This window comes from Podarcis erhardii (genome assembly GCF_964252035.2).
Source record: "Podarcis erhardii genome assembly, chromosome: 4".
Lineage (NCBI taxonomy): Eukaryota > Metazoa > Chordata > Lepidosauria > Squamata > Lacertidae > Podarcis > Podarcis erhardii.
Genome location: NC_138508.1, coordinates 104687420 through 104712203, shown reverse-complemented (window position 1 = coordinate 104712203; position 24784 = coordinate 104687420). Strand labels below are relative to the sequence as shown.

Here is a 24784-nt window from a genome sequence, read left to right as displayed (position 1 = left end):
TGCTATACTCCTATTGATGCAGCCCAGAATTGCATTGGCTTTTTTAGCTGCCGCATCACACTGTTGGCTCATGTCAAGTTTGTGGTCAACCAAGACTCCTAGATCCTTTTCACATGTACTGCTCTCAAGCCAGGTGTCACCCATCTTGTATTTGTGCCCATATCATAAATCAGAGACAGAACAACTTGGCCACAATAAGGAAATTTTGCCCATGGTATGACTATTTTCCACCTTCCCATTTTGACTCTCTGGCACCCTATGTGTATAACCTAGCAATTCTAAAACATAGGTGCGCTTTTACTATCACAAGTTTGAATGTATTGCTCTCAGCTGTACTCAAGGGACAATTCCAACAGATTCCACACACAAAATGCTTATGCCCCTGTGGAGATGGCAGTACCAAATCGGTGGTACACGCCCTTCTGGCTTGCACTCTTAATAAAAACTTGAGGAATGAGATTATCACCCCTCTTTTATTGTCCGTTCCGGGTCGCCCAACCACTGCCACACTGTCCTTTCTCTTGGCAGATCAAGATGAGCAGGTGACAGCAAAGGTTGCAAGGTTTTTAGCTGGGGCAATCAGAACAAGATCCACTATTTGACTACTGATTCAAAATCCTAAAATGTGTTTTATAGTCAATTTATAGAATTGACTTTTTATTACTGTTCTTTGTATATAGTATTGTTGTTTTATTGCTATGGCTGATGGCTGACGCAAATAAAGATTCAATCAATCAATCAATCAATCAATCAGACAGAGAGATAATTTTTAACAAACCTTTGTTGCTTGCATGCAGTTGACCATATGAAGATTTCTTGGGGCATTTGGGTAGCCGTGGTGCACTTGGGTTTCTGGAAAATTGGAGCTGCCTCCTATACCTCAAGGGCTGTTTCCTCTGCCACTCCTAGTCAGAATATCTTGTCCTGCCCAGAACACAGATAAAAAACTGAGCTTGAGTTGAAACCATGGTGTAACTCCCTCCCTTGTCTTCTGGATTCCTAGTAACTCTTTCCCTGATCCATTCAACTATGCCCTAATATCATATATGTAACAGCTGGATCACAACTGGCATGCTTTTTCATACAAGATGAAACATCTCAATGTCAAGGAAAACCAAAAGACTTTTTGATAAGGCTAGTGAAATTTATCAGTGGTTGACACATCCCTAATTCTGAGCAGGTTTCCAAGTGAAACAGGTCCTGCCTACGTAAGTTCTCGATTTGTCTTTCTTGATACCAGCAGTCAAACGCAATTACCCAGATTATGCCAGCAGAAGCTGCCAGTGATGGATCAAGTGATTGGCTACCCATGGCTGCACTCTCTGCTAAACCATTCTATGCACACACTTTGGATGAAAGCCCCTGAAAATGTGTGGGATTTGGATGTACTTTCCCTGAAAGTGCTTCAACTTCGAGACTTACACAACATGCTTTACATGCTTTCCATTAGGGTCACACAGTCTGACTTGCAGTGCCTGACATTGCTGAGGGAAGAGAAAATATAATGCAATGGCTTGTTTTTATTAGTAAGAGGAAACTGAAGAAAAGGAAGCCAAAGAAATTACCTATTGCTTGTCTTCTGTAGCAGAGAGATACTGAAAACACAAATTAGTCATTAGCATGGCTCAATTTGTTACATTGCTGCCTTGGAGCCAAAATGGTTTTGTTGCTCTTATTATTTCTGCCACAGTAATTCCTAGGGTACCAAGCAAAGGGACTGTGAGATACAACCTGCCAATTATTAAACAGAAACATAAAGTAAAGGGACATTTCTTCCCCACCCCCAAATCTATCAATCTAATTTGTTGAAAAACAATGCTGAACAGTGTGAAAAGAGGGTCGGGAAATGTCAGGGGCAAGTCTTGGTATTTCATTCCCATGCTAGCACTTGGCCTGATCCCCAGAATTAACACTAATGATAACACTGGATGCCATACTAATAGAGCTGTAATCCTCTTGATGAGACGCAAGACTGGTGGCTATCCAAAGTCCCTTCTGCAGCGGCATTTCATCTGGAAATATACTAGGTATATATTTCCTAAGGGAGTTCAATCAGAAGACTGTCCAATTACTACCTTGCTAGCAGAGTGAATGGTAACACTCACAGAAACTTGAAATGGCTCCCCTGGTTATGAGTACATCTGATAGAAACATGAGCCATGGTTCATCCTTCCTTTCCAACACTGAGTCCTAATTCTGGTGGAGACATTTAAGGGAAAAATGGCCTGTGAAAAATAGCCCTGCTGCTCAGGAGAATAAAGCCAGTTCAAGCAAAGAAGATACAGGTAACCCTGAAAAAATGTGACAATCTGTTGCAAAGGAAGAGCTACACAGCAAAAAGCAATGCAGGCCCCAAACAACATTTTCAAAAAACACAACACTAGTAATCTGATAGAAGAGAAGGCATTTTTTCCAGGCAGTATATATTCACTTTTAGTCCAGTGATGTGAACGTGAAGGGAGGGGAATGATGTTTATTTCTGTGATCTGTAGGCTACCAGCAAATGTGTCAATGCTGGAACATTATGAGACTCCTTCCAAAAATGAGACATACAAAATACAAACAGAGATCTACTCTTTCGAGCAGATTTTTCTTTGAATGCTACAGTTTAAATTGCAGAGCAGAATCACAAAGGGGCTGCTCACCTATGAAATAGGTTGGACAGAGCAGCAGTCTCACGTGTGCTCCATGACGGGCCCATTCTACCTTGTTTTTTCCAGATTTTGTTTAATGCGCGAAAAATTCACATTTGAATTTATAAACAACTTGGATGAAGGAATTGAGGGGATGCTCATCAAATCTGCAGATGACACCAAACTGGGAGGGGCAGCTAATTCTGCAGAATACAGAATTGGTATTTAAAATGACATTAAAAAGGTAAAGGAACCCCTGCCCATCAGGGCCAGTCGTGACCGACTCTAGGGTTGCACACTCATCTCGCTCAAGAGGCCGAGAGCCGGCGCTGTCCGAAGATACTTCCAGGTCACGTGGCCAGTGTGACTAAACTGCATCTGGCGAGCCAGCACCAGCGCAGCACACGGAAACGCCGTTTACCTTCCCGCTAGAAAGCGGTCCCTATTTATCTACTTGCACTTAGGGATGCTTTCAAACTGCTAGGTAGGCAGGAGCTGGGACCGAACGACAGGAGCTCACCCCGCTGCGGGGATTCGAACCGCTGACCTTTCGATCGGCAGGTCCTAGGCTCTGTGGTTTAACCCACAGCACCACCCGCGTCCCCAAAATGACCTTAACAGAGTGGAAAACTGGGTCCAAACAAACAAAATGAATTTCAGTAGGGATAAATGTAAGGTTCTGACTTAGGCAGGAAGAACCAGATGCACAAATATGAGATGAGAGACATGCAGCTTACTAACAGTATATGTGAAAAGGATCTAGGGGTCTTAGTGGACCACAACACGAGTCAACAGTGTGATGCAGCAGGAAAAAAAGCTACTGCTATCCTAGACTGCATCAACAGAAGTATAGGATCCAGATCAAGAGAAATGATAGTACCACTCTATTCTGCCTTGGTCAGACCATGCCTGGAATCCTGTGTCCAATTCTGGACACCACAATTTAAGAAGGATGTTGACAAACTGGAAGGTGTGCAGAGGAGGACAACCAAGATGATTAAGAGTCTAGAAACCAAGCCTTATGAGGAACAGTATGTTTAGCCTAGGTATCTTTAGCCTTTGTCCATGGAGTTTTCTTGGCAGGGATACTGGAGTGGCTTGCCGGTCCCTGCTCCAGGTGGATCACGTTTGGTCAAAACTCTCCACTATGACCTGTCCATCTTGGGTGGCCCTAGACGGCATAGCTCATAGCTTCTCTGAGTTATTCAAGCCCCTTCGCCACGGCAAGGCAGTGATCCATTCTTAAGGAAATCAGCCCTGAGTGCTCACTGGAAGGACAGATCATGAAGCTGAGGCTCCAATACTTTGGCCACCTCATGAGAAGAGAAGACTCTCTGGAAAAGACCCTGATGTTGGGAAAGATTGAGGGCACTAGGAGACTGGGACGACAGAGGACGAGATGGTTGGACAGTGTTCTCGAAGCTACAAACATGAGTCTGACCAAACTGCAGGAGGCAACGGAAGACAGGAGTGCCTGGCATGCTCTGGTCCATGGGGTCACGAAGAGTCGGACATGACTAAACGACTAAACAACAACAACAACAACAAATCTTTAGCCTGGAAAAGAGGTGGCTGAGATATGATAGCTATCTTCAAATATCTCAAGGGCTGTCACATGGAAGATGGAGAAAGCTTGCTTTCTCCTGCCTGGAGGGTAGGACTCAAACCAATGGCTTCAAGTTACAAGAAATAAAATTCCAACTAACATGAAGAAGAACTTTTTGTTTGACAGTGGAATGGTCTCCCCTGGGAGGTTGTGGACTCTCCTTCCTTGGAGGATTTTAAGCAGAGATTGGATGGCCATCTATCATGGATGCTTTAGTTGAGATTCCTGCATTGCAGGGGGTGGACCAGTTGACCCTTGGAGTCCCTTCCAATGATTCTGTGATTCTATGAATTATTCTACTTTCTGGTGAAACATGCGTTTTGAATGAATTTGTTTCCTAAAACACATTTCATATGGTTTTCAAAGCATTTTTCAATGCATTCTTTCTGCAAGATACACATCTTTATCCACACTTTTTGAACTGTACTGAAAAATTAGTGAGTAATGTGATTTATTGTGGCATTCCAATCTGCATTTAAGTAGAGGACCAGTGCATTAGCTCAATCCATGTTAAAATGCAGACCAAACAAATTTCTCTCCATCCTTACTGTTTAAAGTCCCTGGTATACAACAGTCAAAAATAGAATAAATGTATGTGCTTTGGGAGAACCATGTCCTGCTTGCTAAGATTTCTTCTCATTTCACCTTATAGGAGCTTGTGAGGGGAATAAACAAATACCTCATTTATGACAAAAAGAATACTGTTTCAGTTAGGCTATTTGATTTTACTTTTAACTACGAGTGTTCAAGATGGAATACAGAGCAATTAAGACAGTACAAATATTTCAATATACTTTCGTGTGACAAGAATTAACTTAATGTTTTATATAGTCAAAAAGAGGAGCTCTTAAGAGTATTTAACCAGATAATTAATCAAGCTATATATAAAATAGTAAAAAAAACTGCAACTCCAGTTTATAAAAAAGTATTATTATTACTGGTTGAAAGGCAGCAACCCTGTGCTCATGTTCCTAAGGAATAAGGCTCAGTAAACATGCACAGGATGGCACTGTAGTTTCAGAAGCTCCTACTGTGATCTCCCACAAACAATTTATGTTAACATGATAAGACACTGTAGGGTGGCATACCAGCATGATGAAAGCTTTTGGGCCAACATAATTGCTTTCAGCTAAGCATTATTGGCTCTAAAATATTAATAAATAGGTTGTGAATACTCAGAATCCCCTTCATGGATCACTGCCTTCCCGTGGCGAAGGGGCTTGAATAACTCAGAGAAGCTATGCGCTATGTCGTGCAGGGCCACCCAAGATGGACAGGCCATAATGGAGAGTTTTGACCAAATGTGATCCACCTGGAGCAGGAACTGGGAAGCCACTCCAGTATCCCTACCAAGAAAACTCCATGGACAATGACAACAGGCATATAAAAGTTATGACGCTGGAAGATGAGCCCCTCAGGTCAGAAGGCATCCAACATGCTACTGAGGAAGAGCAGAGGACAAGTACAAGTAGATTCAGAGCTGATGGAGGGGCTGGGCCAAAACCAAAAGGTCGCTCAGTTGTGGATATGCCTGGAAGCGAAAGGAAAATCCAATGCTGTAAAGAAAAATATTGCATAGGAACCTGGAATGTAAGAACCATGAACCTTGGTAAGCTGGATGTGGTCAAAAATGAGATGGCAAGAATAAATATTGACATCCTGGGCATCAGTGAACTAAAATGGACGGGAATGGGCGAATTCAGTTCGGATGACCATCATATCTACTACTTTGGGCAAGAATCTCGTAAAAGAAATGGAGTGGCCCTCATAGTCAACAAAAGAGTGGCGAAAGCTGTACTGGGATGCAATCTCAAAAATGATAGAATGATCTCAATACGAATCCAAGGGAGACCTTTTAACATCACAGCAATCCAAGTTTATGCACCAACTACTGGTGCTGAAGAAACTGAAATTGACCAATTCTATGAAGACTTACAACACCTTATAGAAGTGACACCAAAGAAGGATGTTCTTTTCATTATAGGGGATTGGAATGCTAAAGTAGGGAGTCAAGATAAAAGGAACAACTGGCAAGTTTGGCCTTGGAGTTCAAAACGAAGCAGGGCAAATAACAAGGAGAGACAAGAAGGCCTTCTTAAACGAGCAATGCAAAGAAATAGAGGGAAACAATAGAATGGGGAAAACCAGAGATCTGTTCAAGAAAATTGGAGATATAAAAGGAACTTTTCGTACAAAGATTACCATAATAAAGGACCAAAGGGGTAAGGACCTAACAGAAGCAGAAGACATCAAGAAGAGGTGGCAAGAATACACAGAGGAATTATACCAGAAAGATATGGGTGGCTCGTACACCCCAGGTAGTGTGGTTGCTGACCTTGAGCCAGACATCCTGGAGAGTGAAGTCAAATGGGCCTTAGAAAGCACTGCTAATAACAAGGCCAGTGGAAGTGATGATATTCCAGCTGAACTATTTAAAGTTTTAATAGATGATGCTGTTAAGGTGCTACACTCAAAATGCCAGCAAATTTGGAAAACTCAGCAGTGGCCAGAAGATTGGAGAAGATCCCAAAGAAGGGCAGTGCCAAAGAATGCTCCAACTACCGCACAATTGCCCTCATTTCACATGCTAGCAAGGTTATGCTTAAAATTCTATAAGACAGGCTTAAGCAGTATGTGGACCAAGAACTCCCAGCAGTGCAAGCTGGATTTCGAAGGGGCAGAGGAACCAGAGACCAAATTGCAAACATGCGCTGGATTATGGAGAAAGCTAGAGAGTTCCAGAAAAACATCTACTTCTGCTTCATTGACTATGCAAAAGCCTTTGACTGTGTCGACCACAGCAAACTATGGCAAGTTCTTAAAGAAATGGGAGTGCCTGATCACCTCATCTGTCTCCTGAGAAATCTCTACGTGGGACAAGAAGCTACAGTTAGAACTGGATATGGAACAACTGATTGGTTCAAAATTGGGAAAGGAGTATGACAAGGCTTTATATTGTCTCCCTGCTTATTTAACTTATATGCAGAATTCATCATGCGAAAGGCTGGGCTGGATGAACCCCAAACTGGAATTAAGATTGCTGGAAGAAACATCAACAACCTCAGATATGCAGATGACACAGCCTTGAAGGCAGAAAGTGAGGAGGAATTAAAGAACCATGTAATGAGGGTGAAAGAGGATAGCGCAAAATATGGTCTGAAGCTCAACATCAAAAAAACAAAGATCATGGCCACTAGGCCCATCACCTCCTGGCAAATAGAAGGGGAAGAAATGGAGGCAGTGAGAGATTTTACTTTCTTGGGCTCCATGATCACTGCAGATGGTGACAGCAGTCACGAAAGTAAAAGACGCCTGCTTCTTGGGAGAAAAGCAATGATAAACCTAGACAGCATCTTAAAAACAGAGATATCACCTTGCTGACAAAGGTCCGTATCGTTAAAGCTATGGTTTTCCCAGTAGTGATGTATGGAAGTGAGAGCTGGACCATAAAGAAAGTTGATCGCCAAAGAATTGATGCTTTTGAATTATGGTGCTGGAGGAGACTCTTAAGAGTCCCATGGACTGCAAGAAGATCAAACCTCTCCATTCTGAAGGAAACCAGCCCTGAGTGCTCACTGGAAGAACAGATCGTGAAGCTGGGGCTCCAATACTTTGGCCACCTCATGAGAAGAGAAGACTCTCTGGAAACCCTGATGTTGGGACAGATTGAGGGCACAAGGAGAAGGGGACGACAGAGGATGAGATGGTTGGACAGTGCTCTCGAAGCTACCAACATGAGTTTGACCAAACTGTGGGAGGCAGTGGAAGACAGAAGTGCCTGGCGTGCTCTGGTCCATGGGGTCACGAAGAGTCGGACACGACTAAACGACTAAACAACAACAAAAACTCAGAATACTTTCCAAGAATTACAGAGGTTTTCACCCAGCCCATCATCTGTCTGCTACAGACTGGTGAGTTTATGGTTTGCTACTACATGAATAAACCTGAATTACCGTAACCTTGGGGTAGAGATTGTGTGGCCCCAGAAGCCACACACAGATAGAAAAATGAAAAGGCCTATAATTCAAACATAACACTAAACCACTACTTGAATGATTCAGAGAACCCTCAGCCTCGCACAAGGTGAATCCCTGCCATTCGGTCCTGAGCTGAGGCGAACTGTAACTCATTTCAGCATCCAAATAGTTTGGATTATTCCATGATCCTGCAAGCCATGGTTGCAAATTGGGAAACTTTGGGCTAGTCATAATTTTTAAAATCAGCCTAGGTTGCATTTTTTTTTCAAAGGACAAGTTGGGATGATGCCATAGATGCCCTGGAGCTCCATGGAACTGACTAAAACTGAATGTTTCAATCTGTGAAATTAAACGGAGCAATCATTTTTAGTCAGGCTTTTTATGCAAGTAAACTGCTTGATAATTGCATGCAAGAACATACAACGTTTTAGAACAACAGCAGAAACAAATTTAAACGATAGGGCAGGTCATCAGTTGACTTAAACCAATGCCAAATTCTAATTACATTTTTTGAATCCTGGGAGTTCTGATCTTTTTAACACGCCAGCACTTGACATTTGTAGTGATCTATTAGCAGCCCCCATCAATATAAATTCAGTGTTTCAAGATGTTCACCCAATATATTTGCTGAATCATATCTGAAACATTCATTAGCTGTTACAACACAGGTTTAACTCACTGTGGCTAAGGGGAGAGATAGAAGAATTTGTCAATTTTGGATCTCAAAGGCCAGAACACAGCTATCCTTCAAAATCTGCACTTATCTGAATTTTGTGGTATAGTTTTCCAACCACAATGTTTACCAAAATGCATGTACAAGGGTAAAGTATGCATAAAAATAAATATGCTACTGGAAACATTGTGCAAAAAATGTATTATATTAGAGAGAACCACTTGCAGATATGTGTACATTAGTCAAAGCTGCATATAAAATGTGTTTGGTAGGAGAAATTATCACTCAAATACTAAAACAAAATATTAAAACAAATTGCTGCAAAATGTGAAGAACAGTATTTAAGATTGGAACAATGAGAAATTGAGGGTGTATTTACATTTGAATCCAATTTCTCTTCCCTCCTTAGCTGAAGGAGTTGTAGTTAGCTGACAAGAGAGGAAACGTTGTTTAATCACTACTTGCTCCCTATCTGTAAGATATACAGGATTACAAAATACATTGGTCACTTTCACAATTTTGGGGGAGATGTTTTAACATATGCCTAAGAAAGTAGCATGAAAAGATGTGCTGAGATTGTCATACTAATAGTCAAGACACGTTTGTGGAGAGAAGATGAGATATGAATGACAGGCTGCTCTCTGGAATTTTGTCATGTGCAGTTTTATGAAAATGTGTTGACACCAACCCCTCAAGGCCCTTATTCTAATAAAGCAGAATATTAGGGAAAGGCTGGCTTTAGCCTTCACATTTGAATTGGTATTTAGATGCCTCCTTTTGGGGCCCCAATGCTGACTCCTATTTGCAAAGCTGCTTTATGATCTGGCATTAAGTGAGGGTCGTGCTTTCACCGAGGTTTGTCCTCGTCTGAGTGTCTGAGACATGAGCACCCTTGAAGTCTATTTCCTTGATGAAAATAATATTTCTAACAAATGACAATCAAGTGGTGTTTTCATTATTTCAAGTAGTTTTCTGCCCGTATTTCAAGTCTCCTTAGTAACAGAATTTGGGGGAGAAGGGTAGCTTTTCAATGTTCAATTGTATGCATCTTACTGTCACTCACTGGGAACAGAAGTATTTAGTAGAGACACTTGTACATTGGAAAAACACTACTCACTCCCCCCCCACCCCCCACACATCATTTTCTTCCTTCCCTCTTGCCACTGTAATTTTATACTTATTTCAGTCAGAAAGTGCTGTTTCCACATCTAGCTTCAAGTTACAACTATGATGGAGTGGAGCTTTAAATTATTGGCCCAGAGGGCGGCCAACACCTGGTCACCTCCTTAAATAGGCCAGTCTCTGATTGGGTGAGTGGGCACTGCTCACCCTTACCTGAGAGTCTGACACTGTCAGAGGTGGGCAGTGCCAGCTATCCCCTCCCCAGGCCACACCTGGAAAGATGGCAGCCTCCTTAAACCCACCACAGCCGCGCCATGCAACAACGGTTGCCTACTTTATTCATCATCATCATCATCCTCAATGAGGCATTGAATACATATAACAAAATGTCCTTGCCGAAATACATATATAGGCTGCTTCTAACAACAACTTACAGAAGTCAACAATCAACACCAGAAAAAGAAAAGCAATGAGGCACCAGTTGGGACAGCAGCAATTGTACATTAGTGAATAGGTAACTAACATTCTTTGCTAAGCAATGTATGCAAAGGTAGGAACCATTTTGCGTGGGAGTTCCATTCCCAGCCCCCGCGCTCGTCGGCAGAGCACATATAAGCAAGGCCTGCCCCCCTTCCATTCAACCCCATTCCACCTCTGTTCTGACTTCTTCTGGGTGCAAAAGAACCCTCTGCAGGGAGGTGGAACTGATTTGGATGGTCCACCCCCACCACTTAATGGATCCAAATGATTTCCAGAGAGTGGTAGGGGATGTTTTATCCCATGTTGGTGGCCTTTCAGCTGATTCCCTGGTGGCCTGCTGGAATGTGGATTTAACCAGAGCTATCTACTGTCTGGCTCTGAAGCACCCTCTCCGATTGCATGAAGCCCAGACAGCCCCATGGTTTTCCCGGGAGCTGACGGCAATGAAACAATCGCTGAGATGGTTAGAGCGCCAGTGGTGGAAAACTCACTCTGAATCTGACCAGACACAGGTTAGAGCTCAATGTCAAGCCTACCAAGTGGTGATGGTGATGGCAAAGAGGACCTTCTTCATCGCCTCTGTTGCAGCTGCAGAAAACATCAGGGGGAGACTCTTTCAGGTAGTTCATAATTTAATGGAACCACCTTTGCCATCAGGGCCTGGTACGGACCCCAAGATCTCCTGCAATGGTTTTGCAAAGTCTTTTTGCAGATAAAGTTGCTCAGATTCGGAAAAAGTAGACTCCACCCTGGGAGCAGGGCCAGAGAGGGAGAGTGCTAGAGTCCTGTCTAGTCGAGTTGCATGGTATCAACTCCAATGTGGGCAGGCTGCTTGGATGAGTGAAACCAACCACCTGTCTCTTTGATCTTTGCCCATCCTGGCTCATAAAAACGAGCCAGGAAAGGCTGGGCGATGGGCTTTGCAGGGTGGTGTCAGGAGTGCGTGCAGGAGCCGGGCCCTGTGACCAGTAGGGCTTTGCAGGACTGGGGCCTTCCTAAGGATGTTCTGGAGAGGCAAGGCATGGCCGCACAGGTGAGGCCGACTGGTAACTCACTGCACCTGGTGGCTAAAGCTAGAAGGGATATGAGGTCAGCATTTCCCTTCGGCTCTTTGCCACAGAAACACGTTTCCTGCTTTGGGCTTCTTGCTTCCTGACCATTGGACCCCTGGCTTCTGGACTCTTTCCTACTTCCACCCTGCCATCTCGCCCCCAGTCCTGATGTCCTCAGCCGAGACTTCGATCACCCGTAGACCGGACCGTGACACGTGGTGAATGCGCTTCGTTATGTGAGGAACCTTCCCAGACCTGCTGAAAGTGGTGGTCATTAAACCGCTTCTTTAAAAAACATCTATAGATCCAGCCAATATGGCCAACTATTACCCTGTCTCAAATCTTCCATTCTTGGGCAAGGTGATTGAGCGAGTGGTTGCTGAACAACTCCAGGCACACCAGGAGGATGCAGAGCATTTGGATCCCTTCCAGTCAGGATTCAGGCCTCACCATGGCACTGAAACTGCCTTGGTTGCGCTGGTTGATGATCTCCGGCAGGCTAGGGACAAAGGTGAGAGCTGTTTCCTAGTTCTGCTGGATCTCTCAGTGGCCTTTGATACCATCGACCCTAACATCCTTCTAGACCGTATAGAGGGGTTGGGAGCTGGGAGCACTGTTAAACAGTGGTTCCGCTCCTTCCTCCTGGGCCGTGTTCAGAAAGCTGTGTTGGGGGATGAATGTTCAGACCCCTGGGCTCTCACTTGTGGGTGCCTCAGGGTTCTGTCTTCTCCCCCATGCTTTTTAACATCTATATGAAGCTGCAGGGAGAGATCATCAGGAGGTATGGGCTGGGTGTTCATCAGTATGTGGATGATACCCAGCTCTACCTCTCTTTTTAATCAGAACCAGTGAAGGTCCTGTGTGTGTGTGTGGAGGCAGTTGGAAGACAGATGGCGGCTAACGGACTGAGGTAGAAACCTGACAAGACAGAAGTACTGTTTTGGGAGGACTCCCTGGTCCTGAATGGGGTAACCGTGCCCCTGAAGGAGCAGGTGTGGAGCCTGGGAGTCATTTTGGACTCATAGCTGTCCATGGAGGTGCAGTTCAATTATGTGTCCAGGGCAGCTGTCTACCAGCTCCTTCTGGTACACAGGCTGAGACCCTACCTGCCTGCAGACTGTCTCACCAGAGTGGTGCATGCTCTAGTTATCTCCCACTTGGACTACTGCAATGCGCTCTACATGGGGCTGCATTTGAAGGTGACCCAGAAACTACAGCTAATACAGAATGCAGCAGCTAGACTGGTGACTGGAAGTGGCCGCCGAGACCATATAACACCAGTCCTGAAAGACCTACATTGGCTCCCAATACGTTTCCGAGCACAATTCAAAGTCTTGGTGCTGACCTTTAAAGCCCTAGACTAAGGTTACAAGACGTCCCCGTTTCCCAGGGACAGTCCCCGGATTTACAAATCAGTCCCCATACAAAATCCATTGAAGTTGAAAAGTGTCCCCAGATTCATTGGAAAAAATCTGGTAACCTTACCCTAGACGGCCTCGGCCCAGTAGACCTGAAGGAGCATCTCCACCCCCATCGTTCTGCCCGGACGCTAAGGTCCAGCGCCAAGGGCCTTCTGGCAGTTCCCTCACTGCGATAATTGAGGTTACAGGGAACCAGGCAGATGGCCTTCTTGGTATTGGCGCCCGCCCTGTGGAACACCCTCCCTTCAGATGTCAAGGAAATAAACAACTATCTGACTTTTAGAAGACATCTGAAGGCAACCCTTCAGGGCAAGGCAAGGTTTGGGAAAGTTTTTAATTTTTGATGCTTTATTGTATTTTTAATTTGTTGGGAGCCACCCAGAGTGGCTGGGGAAACCCAGCCAGATGGGCGGGGTATAATTTATTTATTTATTTATCTATTTATGTATAATGTGCATGTGTTTTACAAATTGTAGAGAACTAAAGTGTAAAGCATTCATAGCATGATGTTGGGCTATGATGGGGGTTGAATGTGTGAATGGAAAGAAATCCACAAAGATTCCTCTTACATCAACCCCAAGCAGGGATGATGTGAATTGCAGTCTAACAACATCTCAGTCCTCCTCCTGTGCAGGTGCAAGGAATTCAGAAGCAATGTCATGTAGACCCAGAACTGTGGTTAACATTAACAAAGGTTAGCTTAAACCAGGCAACTTCAGGAATGACAGCTTGAAACTATTTGAAACTAACCATAATTAATGTTAACTACAGTTTGTTACTGGGACGCGGGTGGCGCTGTGGTCTAAACCACAGTGCCTAGGGCTTGCCGATCAGAAGGTCGGCGGTTCGAATCCCCATGACTGGGTGAGCTCCTGTTGCTCGGTCCCTGCTCCTGCCCACCTAGCATTCGAAAGCACGTCAAAGTGCAAGCAGATAAATAGGTACCGCTCTGGCAGGAAGGTAAACGGTGTTTCCGTGTGCTGCTCTGGTTTGCCAGAAGTGGCTTAGTCATACTGGCCACATGACCCGGAAGCTGTACGCCAACTCCCTCGGCCAATAAAGCAAAATGAGTGCCACAACCCCAGAGTTGTCCGCGACTGGACCTAACGGTCAGGGGTCCCTTTACCTTTACAGTTTGTTACTACAGACAACACAACAAGCCTTGGTGATCCAAAAGCGGAAGCAACCCCTTCCAGACTCCTCCTCACAGCCCAGCAGAAGGAGGGGGAGAGTGTGCAAGACTAAGTCTTGCTGCAGTGCATTCATGCCACACCAAATCAAGTTTAACATGTTGTTGATATGCAAACATTTCTCAATACGGTATTCCCAATCTTTTGTGTAGCAGGAACATAAATTTTAAGGAACTAAGAACACAGTCCACAATATATACTATTGTACCATAAGGTGTGATGCTTGTCCACAAAACAATATGTTCTATTGTATTTTTTCCTGCTGAGATGTGCACTAAGGCTACTACAAATACATGCTTTTAATAGTGCATGTGACAAAGCATAATAAGTAGTACTTGAGGCAGGGAAGCTGTGAAAATGCATTTTCTGCTCCTGACACAAAATCACAGTTGCTGATGGAGGTGCCCTGAATAGACAGCAGCCTGGTCATGGGGGTTAAGGTGGCATTTGCTCCCCCCCCCCAACCATATTCCGTGGATTCCCGGCTTTAAAAATAAACAGTAACCTGATCCTTTGCCTTGTAGAACCTGAGAAACAAGGCAAAATATACAGGCTGTATTTTCTTTCTTTCTTTCTTTCTTTCTTTCTTTCTTTCTTTCTTTCTTTCTTTCTTTCTTAGAAATTAGCCTGTTCCTGTCTCAGTATTAAGTCAATGAAAGAACTCTGAACAATGATTGACATTGAAGAATAGCCTATATAGCCAAATGGACAAAAAGAAGTCTAGAGGAAAACACCCATTGTACGTAGAAAGAACTTTTTGCTTTATTTTTAAGCCTTTCTCTCTATCCTTCCTGCTGGAGAAGTGATTGCCATCCAATAGAAAACAATTCAGTTATCCAAGATTTTAGTCTAGCTCTGATTGGAGAGTGCTTTATCAACTCAAAAACAAAAGACTGCAAGAAAAAAATTGGAGTTCACAATCTTTTTAACTTGGGTCTTACTTCATACTCAAACATGGCTTATTATTTTTCCTGAGCTTGTAAAGTTTTTTTTTTTTTTTAATGCTATTGCAGACAAATGATTTGTCACAAATCCATATTATACCCATATTGCAGGGAAGTGTGCTGTGGCTTACACCACCTTGCATAATAATAGTGTATTAATACCCAAGGCTTTTTTCAGAGGGAATTCACAGGAACCTCTCAGGTGGACGCCATTGCCATTCTAAGAGAACGAGGGTGGTGTTCATGGTGAGTTCCAGCACCTCTTTTTCTAGAAAAATAGCACTGTTTGCTGGGGGGATGGGGAATTTGAGTAGAGTACGTCAACCCTCAAGTGTAGTCCCATCTTTGAAGGTAAACATGGAAGCAATGCATGGAGAAACCTAGGGAAAGAAATAAGCCTTTCATTTGTGGGTCAAGGAGCATTGCTCGGATGCCAGGGCTCTCTGCAGATCAGGGGTGGCAAACCTCCAGCCCATAAACCAATTTTGGCCTGCCAAGTTTCCATTCTCTCTCCCAGCATTCCTCTTTCACAAAATCACAGAATTAAGGGATCCCCAAGGGTCATATAATCCAACCCTCTACAATGAAGGAATCTCCACTAAATCATCCATGACAGATGACCATCTAACCTCTGCTTAGAAACTTCCAAGGAAGGAGAGTCCACCACCTCTCATGGGAGTCTGTTCCACGGACAAACAGCTCTTGCTGGCGAAAAGTTATTCCTGATGTTTAGTCAGAATCTCCTTTCTTGTAAGTTGAAGCCATTGATTCAGGCCCTACCCTCTGGAGCAGGAGAAAACAAGCTGGTTCCCTCTTCCATGTGACAGCCCTTGAGATATTTGAAGATGGCTCTCATATTTCCTCTCAGCCTCCTCTTATCCAGGCTAAACTTACCCAGTTCCATCAACCTCATAAGGCTTGTTTTCTTGATCATCTTGCTCACCCTCCTCTGCACACATTCCAGCTTGTCAATTTTAAGCAGTCCCTTCAACTTCTGAAATGTGGGTGACTTGCAAAGGGCTCAGATTGGCTGTGTGTGCCTGTTCCCTCCTGGGTTCAGGCATGTGCAGCCAGGGAAAGTAGCCTCTTTTAGAGACAGTTGCATTTTGGAAGATTGGCTGTGTGAGGAACTTCTCCCACAGGCAGCTGATCCTTCCCAAAGGCACCTTTCCCCCTCTCAGCCAGGTGAGTCCCAGACTACCTCAAAAGCCTAGATAGAGTGTGTGTAGCAGTTTGGCACAGACTTGAACTAAAAGGGAAATGTGAGGGGTATATCTGAACTTGGGACAATAGTAGCAGAGGCCCAGGCAAAGGAAGCAGTATTTTCAGACACTGCTGAACAGCTGACTGGTTGTATCTGCAAAGCTCTGTGTCTTTGCCCCATGAATTTTGAAACCACACCAAGTGTTGCAAGGAAATTGAGTTAAAATGGACCGTGGGGTTTGGGAGAGGCTGGATCCAGTCCCCACCCCACCCCCAGCTTACTCTGCTTATAGTCACAGAGGCAGAGCTAAGCAGCCTAGATGAGTCCGACACAATCAGCACAAAGCAATCTATTTGATAAACTATCAACAGCGCAGCTACCAATAGCACTACCTCACTGTCAGAACATCATTACAGGACTGAGAAAATTGTGCTCCAAAGAGATCTCCCTGGTGGTCAACAGTCAGTGCTCATCACAGATCATATATGCAAAATACTGAAATATGGTAAACTTCCTTGCTCAAAATTAAGTAATCAGGTATTGTGCTATTGCAGTGGCTTTCAAAAGACTACACAGACCTTTTCATTGCTGGGAGCAGGAGGAGAGAAATCCTTACACAAGCCCCAAAGACAAGGCTGAAATGCATGCAGCCTACACAAAGGATTAGAGAGGGTTGCTCTTATGTGCTGAGATTGGCTGCATCTTCCCCTTTGCAGAGGAGATTGCTTACACCATTATCATGCATTTGAAAAAGGCGAGAGAACGTAAGCTGACATGTTTAAAGCAAAAATATTTAAAGCTTGATAGGATCTGAAGCGTGGACTCTCGTCTCGTCTCTCCCTTGCCGCACACATCTGTCAGGAAGCGGCAGTGTGCCTCTAATAACACAACCTGGCCTTTGTTTTCTCTTGTCATTTAGAATTACACTTAATGTACGGCTACCTGCTGAGACACTAAACAAGGCTCCTCTGTAGTTTTTTTTCCAGTCAGGGAGGCTCACTTCCCAAGCTTGAGGGTAGTCAGTCTAAAATATGTCTCTGAGGGCTCAAATTAGAAATTCCATGTCATCAAAGATGACTTAACACAGCCACTATTCATAAGGGTGCATTCTTTCCTCTATTAATTATGCCCCCTTTTTCCATCTCACCAATACTAGAGACACATCACTGTACATATTTAATGGAACATAACTAAAAATACATCAGAATTAATTAATGGCCATTCTGTCCCAGAATGTTCAAACTTACCAATGCTTTTGCCCCCTTAAAGACCAGCTGCTTTCTTGCTAGAAAATCTAGGAACAAAAAGGAAGAGGTTGCAATAAAGTATTATTTTCACAATATTCTTTTATATAGTCTATGTGTGGGGTTTTGTGTCAGCATCACTATTTGGGTTTTTTATGTTGTATTTATTTTTTACAGTATATAAAAGAAAAGCAGTGTTCAATGTACAGAGCAATATAAAATTATAATTCACAGTTCTTCTCTTGCCAAATGCTTAGCACCTAAGATGTCTCACCTTTGTTCAGAAGGGGCCCCTGTTGTCACACTGTTTCTCTGCACTCACAAAGCCAGCATGGTATAGTGGACTAGGACCTCAGAGACCAGGGTTCAAATCCCCACGCAGCTATGAAGCTCACTTGGTGACCTTGGGCCAGTCACTACCCACTAAGGAGGGGGAAGATCTGTGTACATCACCTTGAGCTCCTCACGAGAAATAGGTGGGATGCAAATGGAATAGAATTGTTATAAGGACCACCTCCTCTCACTGGGTTCCCTTTCAAAACCGCTCCCTCCCTTTGCCATTTTGCCACATTTCTATGAAATGTGTTGCTTCAGCCCCAAATCTTCAGTCTTAAGCCACTCGACAAGCAAAACCTGCTACAGAATTGATATACTGTAATACAACGAAAGCAACACTACTTACCGCAACCCGTAATGGTTCTGCACAAAGCAGTAATATGCCGAGAAGCTATCTTCACATCATGTGTTTAAAGGAAGACACTTGCTGGAACCAGTTGCCAGTTTCCCTTCTCACAGCAGCAAAAAGAGCAGTTTCCACCACCACCACCACCACCACCACATACATAGAATCATAGAAGTGTTGAGTTGGAGGGGGCCGTGTGGGTCATCTAGTCCAGCCCCCTGCAATGCAGGAATATTTCACCCTGAGGTGAAGAGTCTCATGCTCTGCCAACTGAGCTCTCTGTCTGCCACAAGCTCCTGGCACTTTTGCTGCTGTGCTAGTGAGCTGGGGATGAGGAAACCTATGCCAGCATTAACTCTAAATTTTATTTGGAAATGTTTGGCATAGACATCATACATGAAATGGTGTGGAAAGACTTGCATAACACTGTAGCCCTGAAAGCACCTTCAAAACACATTATTTACCTCAAGGAATTCTGGGCACTGCAGTTCACCCTCCCCTCACCGAGTGTCAATGATTCCCAGAAACCCTTAACCAACTACAGTGCCCAGAACTCTTTGAGGGAAATATTGTGCTTTAAACATATAATGTGCACACAATCTCTAGCATATGAGCATTGGAGCATAAATTATTATCATTATCCCAAACAGAAAAAAAGTAAATCCCCCCCCCCAACACACACACACACACACACAGGGTTTTTTCACACCTTGGAAAATCCCCTTATTTCCCCAACAACAACGGGGGGGGGGGGATATCACTTAATTTATTTTCAGATTTATAGTAACACACCAGAAACACGTTTTTATGGCCACAATTAAACAAAATATCAGTGTATTTATTTTCCCCACCCAAATTGCTTCATGAATGTAATTTCCTTTTTAAAAGTTATTTCCTTCTTTTTTATTGACAATTTTTATGAAATGCAATAACAATAAAACATCAGGCACTGTGTGGGAGGCCCAGTACATCTGTATTGCCAGTTCCAGGAAGACGACATACAGCAGGTCACTCACGAAAAATATATCCAAAGAAGATCCTGCTAAAATACGTCAAAGCAAAACAAAATGGCCCTCTGGGTTTTCTTATACTAAACATGTTAACCATAGCAAATATTATGACATTTACATGAACCGTTAACTATTCCAGGTACAGAATGCAAAGCACGTAAAGCAGCATAAAATGCTTCCCTAAGCCCAGCGGAGGTTCGCTCTCCAGGGGAGCCATGGCACTGCCCTACCAGCTGGAATTACAAGCAACTCCTGAAAGCTGCCCCCACAAATCAGAACAACCTTGAAGCCAAACCTGTCCTGCCCCCCCCCCAATTCATTATCTTTCCATTTGAACTCATAGAAGGACTCCTGGTGACATTTCCTGTCAATCAGAACTTAGCAATGCTTAGCCAAACTTTTTTTTAAAATCTTAATTATTGATTTTTCACTCCATGCCAAAACTATTGCTATTGTCAGGTGGTCCCTCCCACCCATCTCCAGGCAGAAGAATACACGGTTAGCAACCCCTAGGAATTCAGGGGGCCTTATTGGCATCCCCTCCTTCTCATGTCTCTTAACTGGGATTTGGAATAAATTAGGAAAGGGGTCTAATGTTAGGGTGTTGGCTTTGAAACTTTAGTAAACCCATCAGCCTAGATTTGGGGGGGGGGCGTTAATACTGAATTTATCCAGTGTTTCCTAAATTGTTGGTTTTTGTTATTCTGAGGTTACTGAAATGTTCTGTATTTTGTATATCTGTATTTCCAGTTTTGAGGTTTTGCATGTTTGATGTGAGCTGCTTTGGGCACACCTCATTGTGGGAACATGGCATGTAAGTAAAATCAATCAGTCAGTTGGAATCATTCATAAATTCTGGGCATTTTTTTTTCTTTTTGGAAGAGGGAAATGTGAAGAGAATGGGTCAAATCTAGTAATCTAAATTATGCAAGCTGCTTGGGTCATTTAAAGCTGATTTGTCAGTGGAGGGGCATCTAAAAGCTCTGAAATCTGCAGGCAACAGAAATATTGTCTCTCAGTACAACCTGCCCTACAGGGCTGCTCTGGAGACACCAAGGGGAAGAAATAGAATCATGAATGGCATCTCCCCCAAATTGCTCAAGGTTCCATTTGACGGAAACCAGCCGTCAACAGTGGTGCGCAGCATAGAAAAAACACAGAGACAGCGAGTATCTTTTTTTTTAAAAAAAAAATATTTATTAAAGTTTCAAAAAAGTTACAAGAATAAGAAAAAAAAGAAAAAGAAAAAGAAGCAAAAAATAGAAAATACAGAAGATACAGCGAGTATCTTCAGGGTGGAGGGCAGCTCACTCGAGCGTTCCTCCTCTCCAGTATTTTTATTATCCTCTCCTCTCTCTAACAGCCTACGTGGCCATCTGCCAATGTCCCACGTCACATCACCCGATCATGGCTATACAACACTCATTACCATATATGGTATTACTGCCCAGCGGGAACACAACTCCATATAAGGTCAATACACTCAATACACTGCAAAGCACGGACATGCCGCGTCACCGAGGTCAGCGAGGCACCAGCGGCACTACAAGCCTCTGCCATGGCTTCATGGCTCCCACAGCCATTCATGGTTCTCCTGTTGCCCATGCTGTCTTCAGAAGTTTATATTTCAGCTTAAGTTACTGTTGTAGAATCATCTTGCTAAATAAAAGCAGTTTTTCACCATGCCTGCCCTGCTCATATTCTGTGGTGGATAGGAATGATTTCTTGGTATAATAGTTCCAGCACCCTAGGCAGCAGCATGCTTTGAATTGATAGGATATTGCCTACACGTTTTCCTTCTCTGAAGCCAATGACCAAGACTCTTGTCTTCACACTTAAATAAAATCCCTGCCCACTAGGGATCTTGGCACCTTATTTAAAACCCCTCATTTCTGTCACAGCCTCATTGTATGGTGCTCAGTACTTTCAAAGGGGCAGCCAACTAGCCATGGCTTCAGCAAAAAACCGAAACAATGGTGGAATCTACACACCTATAAAAACTGTTCTGAAAATGCTTTTTTTAAAAAAGTGTTTATAAAAATACATTGAATTTTTCATATGGCTCACCATCGCCATCAAGTGTCACATTGTCTATTGCACTTTAAACACACTTAAAATGTTTTATTTGCAGCTGTATAGGTAAAGGTAAAGGTACCCCTGCCTGTACGGGCCAGTCTTGACAGACTCTAGGGTTGTGCGCTCATCTCACTCTAGAGGCCGGAAGCCAGTGCTGTCCGCAGACACTTCCGGGTCACGTGGCCAGCATGACGAAGCTGCTCTGGCTCGCCAGAGCAGCACACGGAAACGCTGTTTACCTTCCCGCTAGTAAGCGGTCCCTATTTATCTACTTGCACCCGGGGGTGCTTTCGAACTGCTAGGTTGGCAGGCGCTGGGACCGAGCAGCGGGAGCGCACCCCGCCGCGGGGATTCGAACCGCCGACCATGCGATTGGCAAGTCCTAGGCGCTGAGGTTTTACCCACAGCACCACCCGCGTCCCTGCAGCTGTACAGCTGAGCCCAAAAGTCCAGTGCCGACCTAAAGCCTAGCAAATGTATTGTTCATTAAAATTTCACAGATAACCAAGAAAGATGAACATGTGCTCTACTCTAATAAAGCTCATGCCATAATATATTCATTAAGTCTTCAAGGTGCTAGTGCATTTGTTGCTTTGCTAAAATTACAGTGTGTTGCTGGGTTGTGGTGGGGATTAAAGACTAGAAAACACTTTGGCAAATTTGAAATTCTGTTACCAAAAGTGGGATAGTGCAGATATATGAAGTCTGGGAGCATGGAGGGCCCCCTCCCTGCAGACCCCACCCAGGCAAGCCTGTCCCAGCAGACAACCACAAATCGGCCTTGCTATGGACAAATGTTTGCAGGCATTGATTTCCCGACTGTGTCCCAGATTATGATGATGATGATGATGATGACTGATTGATTGGTGATTGATTGTAAACCTGGACACACATAAGTCTCTTCCAGTTCAAAAGAGGGGGAGGCGGGCTGGAGAGATATGGAGAAATAATGTTTAAAAAGTATTACATTTATATCCATCTCACCTTTCGTCCAAGGAGCTTAAGGTGGTATTCACTGGGTCTCCCTTTCGCCATGTTCTTGACACAACAACCCTGTGAGGTTAGGCTGACACAAGATCACTTAGTGGTCTTCATGGCCAGGTTCTCCCATGATTCATCTTGTTCCACCATCAGTGAATTCCACTGGGTGACCCCGTGTAAGGAGAGTTGCAATCCCAAAAATGGAACACTTTACTTCTATTGTATGTGCCAAAATATCACTATTGTAAACCTTCTGGAGTATAAGCCTTTCTAAACATCCTAGCAATAGTCCAAATGACACTGACGATAGAGGTAGACCCACTCATTTTCAAACATACCTTCGTAACCGTAAGAGGTAAATGCTCACTTTAAATTTAAAAGTCAGCTGTCTTTACAAAGCTGAATTCTGCACCCAACCACAATATTTGTGCTTTCTCATCTTCCCTGTGGGACCTGCAAGATACACACAGCCCTGCCAATAATGATCATGAAACCTTGTTGTAAGGTAAGAATAAAATTTCTACACTGAGTGTTTCTGGGAATTTAGCCATTATAAATCAATTGAATGTTCTTGCGTGCATGTGTGTGTGTGTGTGTGTATATATATATATATATGGGATAAATCAATTGTGATTTAGGTTTACAAGAGCTTATCTCAGTCTTCCAATCATTCTGATCTATGTGTGTTTCCTTGTTCCAACTTCACTTTGAATTTCTGGTCCAAATCAATCACAAAACCTCCAAGCAAAACTCACTCAAAATGACCTTCTTTAAATTGTTTCCACCTGAAACCATAAATCTGCCAGTGTTGCTTCCAAAAGAGCCCTGCACCAGTTGACAAATTCACAAATTTTAGCTCATCTTTTGACAGGTTTCTCCCGCTTCCAAAGTCTCAATGTCCCTGATGTTGCCACCTTGGCAATGGTCTGTCTCTGATCCACAGGCCTTCATAGCAGGCAGAGGAGTAAAGCTCAAATGTCATTAGCCAAATGCAAGTCTACCAATATTGGCATAAAGCTGGTCAGCCTAAGCTCTCACCAAGACAATTTTTAGGCATAGCACAGATGGCAATGTGTATTCAGCATGATGACAGCTCCATGCAGCTGCCTAACCTGGTGTTCCTGGCTGCAATTACATAGGGTGAAAAGACCAGAAACACTAATCACAGGAAAAGGTGTGGTGCTGAGGTAGAAATTTTCAAGATAATCCATTCAATTAATGTGCTTGCAATTTAGAAATGCACCATTTAGAACGGGTTTTGTGAAGGCAACCCTATCCTCTTTACAATGTTAAAGGAATAGTTTAGCTCTAAGTGGGGCTACTGTTACTCAAAAATTCAATACACATCCTGCATAATGCAGACAGAAAGCTGATCTTCACACCATTCTCAGCATTTCCAAAGAAAGCAAAGTCTTCCCCTCTGCTGGGTCACACTTGTGGAAACCACATCTGTCATACCTCTCAGCCAAGCCAAACCCATGTGTTCCCCTTTGTTCCAGGTAGCTTGGATTTGTCTTCAGAAAATGCTTTTATGCATACAGTTTTAGAAACCCGGTTATTGCTAGGTATGGGTCATAGAAAATTATTTAGCAACTATGTAATCATATTATCGAAATGATTACACCATCCTGAATTTAGCACACCCAATATTACTTCATTGAAGAAGGGAAAGTCAAGTTGTGCTGCATGTTTACCAATGCCATTGATTTTACTCAGATTAGCTCATCTGCAACTCTGTGTATAGGGCTGAGGTTGAATCATGCAGGCCTATGACGGAGAGGGCAGGGCAAAGAATAAAGGGCTACAATATTAGCCTACTGAGCAACCAGTTAAGAGGAAAGAGCAAAAATCTTTGAGTAAATGAAACAAGTAAATCATTCCATAACATTCCTTGGGAGAGATAGCAGCTGAATGCAGAAAGAAGGAATCTTCTTTAATAAGATATTATGAAATATTACAACACATAGCTATGAAATGCAAGAGGTACAGCCTGTGATATTTCTAGCTGAAGCAGGACCTCTGCCCATGGACAGTGGGCACACACTGTTTGTACAAGCCAAGTGGCCACAAGTGGGCAGTCAGAGGTCACCCAACCTACTGTAATTCCACTCTATCCTCAACATTCCTTTATTGTACCCAGAGTGGCCAGGCAAATTATACTAAACTAAGTTCACACAGGTCCTGCTATCCACCCACTTGTTATCCAAAAATTCACTTATCTGAACTCACTACATGCAAGGCTGATTCAGATATCCAAACAGCCAGAGTTTACCCACTTCTTTACTTTCTTTTTTGTTTGCGCTTTGTTGATTGGTGGTAGCCATTTTCAGGCAGATTAGACAAATCACGGAGCAGGAGAGATTGGCAAATCAATTTTTCCTTTGTCTCTCTTTTGCTAGTAGGCAGCAGCCATTTTAAGAAGAAACCATGCAAAAAAAGGGAGGGAGGACGAGACAATGGATTATAAATGTTCCCATAGAAATAATGGC

At 43.5% G+C, this 24784-nt stretch overlaps 1 long non-coding RNA gene across 3 annotated transcripts in view; it reads right to left on the bottom strand.

Moving 5' to 3' along the window:
• Window positions 1-784: 784 nt before the first annotated feature.
• Window positions 785-24784, bottom strand: part of LOC309339963 — a 63672-nt gene continuing 39672 nt past the window's right edge. Inside the window, exons 1-3 of one of the 3 annotated variants that reach the window (XR_014155705.1) lie at window positions 17821-18004; window positions 17550-17596; window positions 785-924 (exon numbers count right to left, since the gene is read on the bottom strand). This is a non-coding gene — a long non-coding RNA (uncharacterized lncRNA). Of the gene's footprint in view, window positions 925-15212; window positions 15479-17549; window positions 17597-17820; window positions 18005-24784 lie in introns of those variants that run through there. The other 2 variants (XR_014155706.1, XR_014155704.1) reach the window with 2 other exon arrangements.